Source organism: Crotalus tigris, unplaced genomic scaffold, assembly GCF_016545835.1.
Source record: "Crotalus tigris isolate CLP2741 ecotype Arizona unplaced genomic scaffold, ASM1654583v1 scf7180000024337.5909745, whole genome shotgun sequence".
In the NCBI taxonomy this organism is placed as follows: domain Eukaryota; kingdom Metazoa; phylum Chordata; class Lepidosauria; order Squamata; family Viperidae; genus Crotalus; species Crotalus tigris.
In genome coordinates, this window is record NW_024100507.1 from 1,276,861 (window position 1) to 1,286,239 (window position 9,379).

The 9,379-nt window shown below is 38.2% G+C and overlaps 1 long non-coding RNA gene across 1 annotated transcript; it reads left to right on the plus strand.

Moving 5' to 3' along the window:
• The first annotated feature begins 231 nt into the window (after positions 1–231).
• LOC120300035 lies at positions 232–9,078 on the plus strand. Its single transcript, XR_005554532.1, has 2 exons — positions 232–2,287; positions 8,706–9,078. It is a non-coding gene; the product is annotated as an uncharacterized LOC120300035 (long non-coding RNA).
• The last annotated feature ends 301 nt before the right edge of the window (positions 9,079–9,379 follow it).

Genomic DNA, 9,379 nt, shown 5'->3' on the forward strand with positions numbered 1-9,379 from the left:
AGCGAAAGCTAAGTTGTTTTAATCTTGTATATAACTGTCTTTATTGTTTTAAATGTTGTTTTAACAATAAATACTGAAGTATACTCTTCCCAGAGATCGAAGATTGCATCATTGAACAAATATGCCCGGGATTCGTATTTTTATAACCATTAAGGATATATATACCTATAATAAAGGTAAAAAAGGGATATATGCAGTGTTATCTTCATTTTAGATATCAAAAGAGTTTTGCGGCTCCAAGTGTTTTGTTTTTGGTGGGAAACGGGTCCAAGTGGCTCTTTGAGTGTTTTGGGTTGCCTACCCCTGGATTAGATCTTGATTTTGAGATACAGCTCTCAGGTCTGATGGCTCCTTCACTCTTAGTACTGGTCAACATCAACTCTCTCCCCATGGTGCAACTGGAGTCCTAAGTTTTCTCATTTTGTATTTATATTTTTATTATGCTTTTCTTTTGATATCGGATTGTTGTGGAAATTGGTGTGTGTTCACATTTGCTGGTTCCTTCTGGAATTGATGTGATTAGCAAACTGGTGAATTTAGGGCTAAGAGTATATCTAAAAGTATAGGAAAATACAGATACAATCTCTGCTGAGTTCAGGATGGAAAAGGTAGATGTGTCATGGTTCCGGTAGATGAGACCAATTAAAAGAACTTCAAGGCAAGGAATTCTTCCTCAAAGAACATTTTTATTTGGTTACAAAATAACAGCACTTACAAAGGTGAACCCAAGAGTAAATTCGCCTCCCCTTGGTTACGAAATTGCAAGTTGCAAATCCCACCCCAATTAAATGTCATTAATCATGTTCACCAATTGTTAGAAAACACGGGCACTCCTCCCAGTTCTACAGCCCGACAAAATGTTAGAGAATGTTTTGGCTAACTGAGAATTACACCCCCCCCTCCCTCCTTCTATTCTAAATATGTGGCAACCAAAAACAAAGTGAAAATGGCTTCAGTTGCAGCATTGACAAAATGTTTCATGCTCTGGTGACAGAAATCAGTTTGGATTTGTAAGTATGGTCTTTCTCCTCTATTTTTTTTGAACATCTTTTTTCTTTAACCTTTTTTTTTAATTTGGACGTTTGGAAGAGAATATCTGTAGCTTGAAATGAGAGGTCCTTGGTGCTCTCTGAGCTTGGTTGTTTTCTTGCAGATGTTTCATTAGCAAACCAAATAATACCATCAGTGCTAGTGGGATTTGCTCTCATTTTATATCCTGGTGGCTTGATCTGTCAGCATTGGTAGGAGTTGTTTGGTGGTTCCTTGATTGGGTTGGTAGCTTGATTAGAGTATTGTTTACATCTTTATTGTTGGTCTAATGTCAAAAGAGCCAATCAAAGAGCCAAAAAGGGAACAAAAAGACTAAAACATCTCACTTGCAATCAAATACCCAGATGAGCAAAGATTAACACCAAGATTAGCATTAGACTAACAATCTTTTCTGTTTTCTTCTCTAACTTTTGGAACAGCTGAAATAATAACATTCCCTGGGAATATTTTTCATTGTCCCCAAATAAATTGTATGGGTGGTAGACATTCTGAAGGCCTACATGTCTTAGGCTTTTATTGCCATAAAACAGCTAAAATTTTCGTATTTTAATAAGCAATCAAAATATTTGCAACTGTTATAATAGTCAATATATTTTTAACCTAAATAAATTATTTAAACCTTTATTAAGATTTAGTCAGGTAAAGTTCTACTTTGGATCACTTTTTACATTTTCTTTCAGCAATAGATGGCAATAAGTGAGATTCGAAGGGGGCTGGGGGGAATGGATTTTGATTTGTTTTGTAGATCCTGTTAATGCTTCTGAGTTCCCAGTCTAGTTTTCCTGTAGTCTGCAAAGTTTTTTTGCCCATAAATTTAACTTTCTAAAAATTGGGGTGAAATCCAGGTCCTTTAAAATCCATAGGCAAGGTGGGCTGCACTCTTGGGTTTTAACTCTAGCAAGATCATTTTGCATAAATTTCTGATGAAAGGTTTGTTTTGGGTCTCTGCCTCATGGTCTTCTAATGCCAAACTGGCTGAGCATGTCGCTATTTGCAGGGCTTAACAGGCCTCAGTGATAAATGGGCCCCCATCATGCTTTGCCCCACACATTGAAACCACTTCTGAATCTTGGCACTTCTTTCTCCCAAAGCCATTTTTACTTCTACAGGGTACAGAGAAGAAGGGAGGAAAACAGGCCTCACGCTTAGAGTTGCCAGCTATCAAGAGTGACCAGGAAAGTACAGCACTTGGCTGACTTTATGAGGAGGTTTCCAGGACAATTTTCATTTGGATTGTGTAAGTGTATTCATTTAGACCAGACTCTGTCTTGCCCACGTGGATTGCTTTTATTTTGAAAGCAACTGCTTATCTCTCTCCCCCTCCCCCCAATTTATGTATGTCTGAGTGTATATGCCTGTGTACTTTCACAGCTCTATAGGTTTCTCATGTAGCCCCTTAATAAAATATGATTGCCCACTCCTGGATTTGGACTGATCTGTTTGGAAGGCAAAGGAAGAGGAGAAAATCTTAACTGCAGATTCAAGAAAAGGTATCCATCTTATGTGTCAAAATTATATGAACAGCACCACACACATGCTTAATTTCCAAAATTAAAAAGATTTTCTGACTTCAGATTGCGGTGGCCAGAATGGTGGGGATGTTGCTTCCTTGTGTGTGTTCACTTATAAATAAGCCCCATTCTCTCAGAAGTGAATGTTAGGTGTGTGGGATTAATCCTCCTTCCACCCAACCAAATGACAAATGCAGAGACACTGTGGAAAGAATAGCCCTGTTGCCTATTTGTGGCAGAAGGATCAGGCTTGGGACACATTATTCAGTTTGATCATTTGATTTCTAGCCTGCTTTTCTTCCCAGAGGAGCTCAGGATGGAGTTTAAAAGAAGGCAAGAGATTAAAAACATATGTTATCATACGTTAATACCACTTTACAATGCCTTGGTAAGGCCACACTTGGAATACTGCATCCAGTTTTGGTCACCATGATGTAAAAAAGATGTTGAGACTCTAGAAAGAGTACAGAGAAAGGCAACAAAGATGATTAGGGGACTGGAGGCTAAAGCATATAAGGAAAGGCTGCTAGAATTGGGTATGTCTAGTTTAACGAAGAGAAGGACGAGGGGGGACATGATAGCAATGTTCCAATATCTCAGGGGCTGCCACAAAGATGAGGGAGTCAAGCTATTCTCCAAAGCACCTGAAGGCAGGACAAGAAGCAGTGGATGGAGAGAAGCAGCCTAGAACTAAGGAGAAACTTCCTGACAGAACAATTAATCAGTGGAACAACCTGCCTCCAGAAGCTGTGAATGCTCTAACACTGGAAGTTTTTAAGAAGAGACTGGACAGCCATTTGTCTGAAATGGTATAGGGTTTCCTACTTGAGCAGAGAGTTGGACTAGATGACCCCCAAGGTCCCTTCCAACTTTTTTATTATTATTATTATTATTGTTGTTGTTGTTGTTGTTGTTGTTGTTATTGTTATCACATTGCCACTACATTGTGTGCAGTCAAAGAACCCTTTTTCTGTGAAATGTTCTCCTTGGCTCATTTGGTGCAGGTTTCTTCAGGATAGATGAGATGCTGTAAAACCTGGCAGGACCTGTGTTCTTCAAGAAAAAAATCTATATATTGGTTTTAGGAAATCTTTTTAAAAGCACGAGAAAATAACATGGAGTAGAGAGGCCTTCTTTGAGAAATTATTTCTGATTCTGAAAAGGATGATAAAAATCAAGCTATCATTCAAGGGTGCATCATAGCTATTGCTTCTGTTCATTTGATGGGAAGAAGACATCCCTGGCCATCACACTGGCTAACAACAACTCTTTCAGTGGCTGACTACGCTCAGCCCACCTGACTTTTTAACAAAGTTTATTTATTACCTTTATTTATGAGTGTTGTAGGCAATAAACTCTCTCTCTCTCTCTCTCTCTCTCTCTCTCTCTCTCTCTCTCTCTCTCTCTCTCTCTCTCTGTGTGTGTGTGTGTGTGTGTGTGTGTGAGAGAGAGAGAGAGAGAGAGGGGAGAGAGAGAGAGAGAGAGAGAGAGAGAGAGAGGGAGGGAGGGAGAGATGCCCAATAGTTTGGTTGAAAGTGTGTGCCTATCTACTCAGGGAGAAAAATAAGGTTAGAATATTCCTGAGGGAGCAGAACAAGGAAGGTGGATGGTTTTTTTGTTTTATGATTGACCATATTCATCATATGAATGTCAATTTGTGCAAACACAATAACATGTTCTCAAAATTCCAAATGTATTCCAAAGAGGTTACGTATTATTAGGGCTTTTTTTGTCATAGAACGCCCAGAACGGAGTTCCAGCACCTTTTTTGGATGGAACCTTGTAGGATAGGCAAGGCGGATTGTATGACATGTGTGAGTTCTGGCACCTTTTTTTTTTTTTAACAAAAAAAGCACTGCCTATTACTACCTATTTCCCATCCTCCATCCTGAACTTCCTGCTCCCTTCCTGCTCATCTTTTTATTTCATATTATTGTGCTTCTGCTGTTTATTTTTAATGTTTCATTCCTTTACTATTGTTACTTTTACATTTTTATCAGATTTTATTTTCCATTGTTGTAAGCTTCCCAGAGTAGCCCCAGACTGAGATGGATCACAGATAAATTTAACAAATAAATAAATACATTTCTTTATCCTAATATAGCCTGCAATTTCATAGACACCTCCATCTGCAGTTTACGATGTGGCTATTATCATTAGATATTCTGGGGCATCTGACTGTTCTAAATTCCTGCAAAATTTTCTAGTAAGATCACAAGTGCCCCACATGTTAAACATGTAGCACATATTTTGAACCAGTTGCAAAGGAGGGAGACTGAACCCACAACTTAATTGCCCTGAGCCAAGCATTGATGTGAAGGAGAAGAGAAAAGGTGGGGAATGAATGTTTGCCTGAGCAAGAAGTATTTGGATGTATTAAAGACCATGTGTTGCAACATACTTTCTAAACTGGTCTTTAAAGAGTGGATTGTAAGCATGTAATTATTTCCTAAATATGAACACAGAATTTGAAAAGGGAATTTTAAAAGAAAGCACTACCTTTTTATTAGCAAGTGCAGAATGTAATTATGGCAATAAAACATATGAGTTAAGCTTTTGCTGCTGTTCTTCTTGTACCTGAAAGCAGAAACCCAGGTTGCCTGCATTGTTAATAACTAGATTCTAAGGAGGTGGGCTAAATTCCTCTGGTGAAGAATGCAATAGTGGGGTTGTGGGGATTCACTATATTCTGTTAGGAATATCACTGTTAGAAACTAGCTATATTATTTTATAAGACTAGACAGCAAAAGAATTTTCCTCTTTGCTGTCTGCCATTTTAGGGGCTTGGGTGAATTGAAAATCACATATCCACCCCCTTTTAAATCCATGGGAACCAAGATTAGATAAGGATAAAAAATGTAGATGTGAATAAACAAGCTATTTGTTATTTTCAATATATTGTTTCAATGCATAATGGGGGGAGGTAACTCCAACAGTTAAAAAACATTTTTTACTTTCATAAAATTATGTACTTAGATGAGGGGACGATTTCAAATGCCATCTGGACATGAGAAATACCCCAAAGAAATTTGTATAATTGAGCTGCAAAGTCATAAAACCAATGACTGAGTCACTGCAATCTCAAACCTTGCTTTGCACTTTGTATGGATATCCCCAATAGATAGGTAGGCATGCTGTAGTCAGCCTTTCAAAGTTGTTAGTGAATCAGTGATCAGTGAAATTGTTAGTGAAATTGGGGAGACAATTTGACCAATGTCTAAATATTTCAAGGAGGGAAGAAATGTTCTAACTATTTCTCAGGAATGGGATTCCCTAATGGCAATGAAAGTAGCACATCTCCCCCCCACCCCATCCTGTCTAAAAAAATGGGGATGTTTTTGTGTATCTTCTACAATGATCTGGACTTAGTGTGCTTTTTTTTTTTTTTTACCATCGTGAATGGTGAAATTGCAGTTGTTCCATCTGTCCACTAAACCTCCTCCCCCGAAACAGTAGAAAATATATTTTACTTTTTTCCCCCTGTGACAGTAAAGAAAATGTGGGAAGAAAAATGTCTTCTGAGAAAAGTTGACTCTACTCTCCAAAACACGGCTGGGTTTAAAGAGCCTCTTTTCTGCTCCCTGGAAAACCTGCCTGACAAACATATTCCATACTGGAAAGTAGAAAGAGAGTTGCATTTTTTAGTTCAAGCTGGATCCAAATAAGAGAAGCACACTGTGGATGCGTAGTTTCCAGTTCTGAGAATTAGTCAAACTGCTTGTTCTGGATGAGGCTGTGTTCCTCTTTGAGGTCTGGAATTAAACACAAGCAGAATCTACAAACTGTAACTTTTTAATTCTAGGCTCCATAAATCATTTTGAAGTGGAGGAATATTCAAGTAGCCATCAACCAAGGCAAATGGGAGTTGTAGTCCTAAAACCTCATGAAGCCATCAGAATGGAAAAGGCTAGCTTATTGTTTCCCTTTCAGCTGTTACTTAGAAGATAAAGCTACTAAACAATATATGGACATAAATAAGCATAACATCAGTTTACAAAATGCTAAATGAAACATGGTGACTATAGATGACTTCTTCGTTTCACTAAGAGCCTTGGTCCATCTCTTCAGCCACCAAAGAACCCCACTCTTTCCTTATTTTCCCAAATGGCAGCCTAGTACGCAGCAGTGGCGATTGTAAAACATGTCCCCCATCCCATTACTCTGGAAATGCTTGAATGGTCCGAAACTAATGGAGAAAGCAAGGGGCCCAGGGGGAAATAGTTTCTCCTACTCTCCCCCTTCACTTCTAATTAGGGTAACTTAATATAAAGAGAGTGATTTGTAGAGCTGAGGACTTCGCTGTCATCTAGAGCAGGGGTCTTTGAACTTGGCCCTTTTATGACTTGTGGACTTCAGCTCCCAGAATTCCTCAGCCAGGCACGCTGGCTGAGGAATTCTGGGAGTTGAAGTCCACAAGTCATAAAAGGGCCAAGTTTGAAGACCCCTGATCTAGAGATTTGTTGGTGTGACTGGGGTCATTATTAGTTTGGAGTCTAACTTTGGTGTACAAGTAGTCCTCGACATACCACCATTCATTTAGTTACAACAGCACTGAAAATAAAGTGATTTATGACCTTTTTTCATACTTATGACCATTACAGCAGCTCCACAGTCCTATGATCCAGATTTGGATGCTTGGCAACTGTCATGTATTTCTGATGGTTTCTGTGACTAGCAAAGTCAATGGGGAAGCCAGATTTACTTAGCAACTGTGTTATTAACTTAACAGCAGTGATTCGTTTAGCAACTGTAGCAAGAAAGGTCATAAAATGGGGCAACTGTCTTGTTTGGCTACAGAAATTTTGGGCTCAGTTGTGATTGTCGAGGACTATCTGAAATGGGATTTTATGAGCACTATTTTTTTAAAAAGGCTCTATAAAATAGTTGAAAATAGTAGAGGGGGGGGGAGTTCCATGAGGTGATATTCAGACGATGATCCATTAATTGCTTGAAAGTTCTTTCTATCCTTTGGTTCTACATTGCTTTTGACAAGATAACTAGATCTCTGTCAAGATCACAGTTAATCTATATTTTCAGTCTGAAACATGATCTGTAACATGCAGCAACCCAAGGGGGTGGGAGCAGTTTAGGAAACCCTCTAGGAGCTGGGGAACTCTTGAGGTAATGGCACTTGTCATCTGACAGAGAAATTTCAGCTATACAATTTGGGATAGTGTTACCAAAAAAACGTTGACAAAGTTATTGTTCTGCTGCATTACGTATCAAGGACAGACTTCTGAAAAGCCTATTAAGCACCTGTGTTACATTAAAGATAATAACTGAATTTCCCTTCATGATATTAGATATGATGAAGTATTTAAAGTTACAGCTTCCCATCTGCCTCAGTCTTCTTAAACAGGCATGGAAGTAGTTTGGTGTGGAACATGATGGAAATTGGTGCTCAGGGGAAACTCTAAGGCTAAAGTAGAGATGATGGAAAACTTTCAGCAAGTTTGCAAAAAGTGCCAGCGATGAAGGAGAGGGAGGAATTTTCATTCCCAATCTCTGATGATAAATCATTCCAGTGGTTCTTTCCATTTTACCCTTTAATTGCCTCTCATAACTATTCAAATTGCAACTAATGAAATAAGCATGATTTAGGCATAGATAAGTGATGAGCACACAGATCTAAGTCAACAACCGAAATATTTTTTTTGCGAAAGACCCAAAGAACAGAATATAAACACAATGTAAAAGCTTGGCATCAAACAAAACTATTTAACCAATAAAATAAAGTATTAGATAAAACATTTAAACCTCAAAGTTATTAATGTGTAAGTAAAAACCTTATTTTTATAACCATAGTTACCTATTTGGCTATTGCCACTGTAATTTGGGGTTTTTTATCTGCACATAACATTTCCAGAAATATCTCTTCCTGGCTTGATTTAAAATAAGATTTAATTTAATTTAGGATTTAAAATAACCCTAATAATATCCTAAATATATGCATGTATTGCGGCAAGACAAAATGAAAGTTTTCCCTGGCCTCATGAACGCAAAAGAGCAAGAGTTAGTTTTTCACTCTTGCATAATCCTGTCAGACCTAAAAGGACAACTTTGCCTTTAGCTTAATCCTTTTAGACCAAATAAAAACCCTTATTCTTCTATTGTTTTTTTTTCCCCTCTGTCTTCTGTAAACAGGAACTCAACTGTTATTGCTTCTCATAAAAGAGGAAGTTCATCCTCAGAGTTGCATTCCATCTTTTGCAACCATACCCATGAATAGCTGAACCAATCAAACATGATCCTGCGGAAAATATCTATGGCTGAGTATCACACCAATTCAACTCTCACTTTGGAAAGTTGTATTGCCTGACGGTTACATAGCAGAGATACACCTGTGCCTGCCCTCATTGATGCTTGCTAACAGTACCTATGAAAGAAAAAAAAAAACAACCAAAACCTTTTTGCTCCTTTTCAAGAAAATGCTGACCTAGTGGTTTCTCAGCATAAAATGCCTGGAGCTTCACAATGTTAAACAAATGAAAATAAAGAAATATAAAAACAAAATGAATAAATAATGTTTTTGCTGCTGTTTATTTAGATCCAGTTTTGAAGCTGCCTGACGCCAACCAGCTCTAAGCAGTTCACAGCAAGTGGTTAGAACAGTGTTTCTCAACCTTGACAATTTTAAGGCATGTGGACTTCAACTCCCAGAATTCCACAACCAGCAACGCTGGCTGTGGAATTCTGGGAGTTGAAGTCCACATGCCTTAAAATTGTCAAGGTTGAGAAACACTGGGTTAGAACATCATACTCAAAACAAATTGATCGCAGTTGGAATTGAAATGCAGCCATCCCCTCTTAGATCTCCC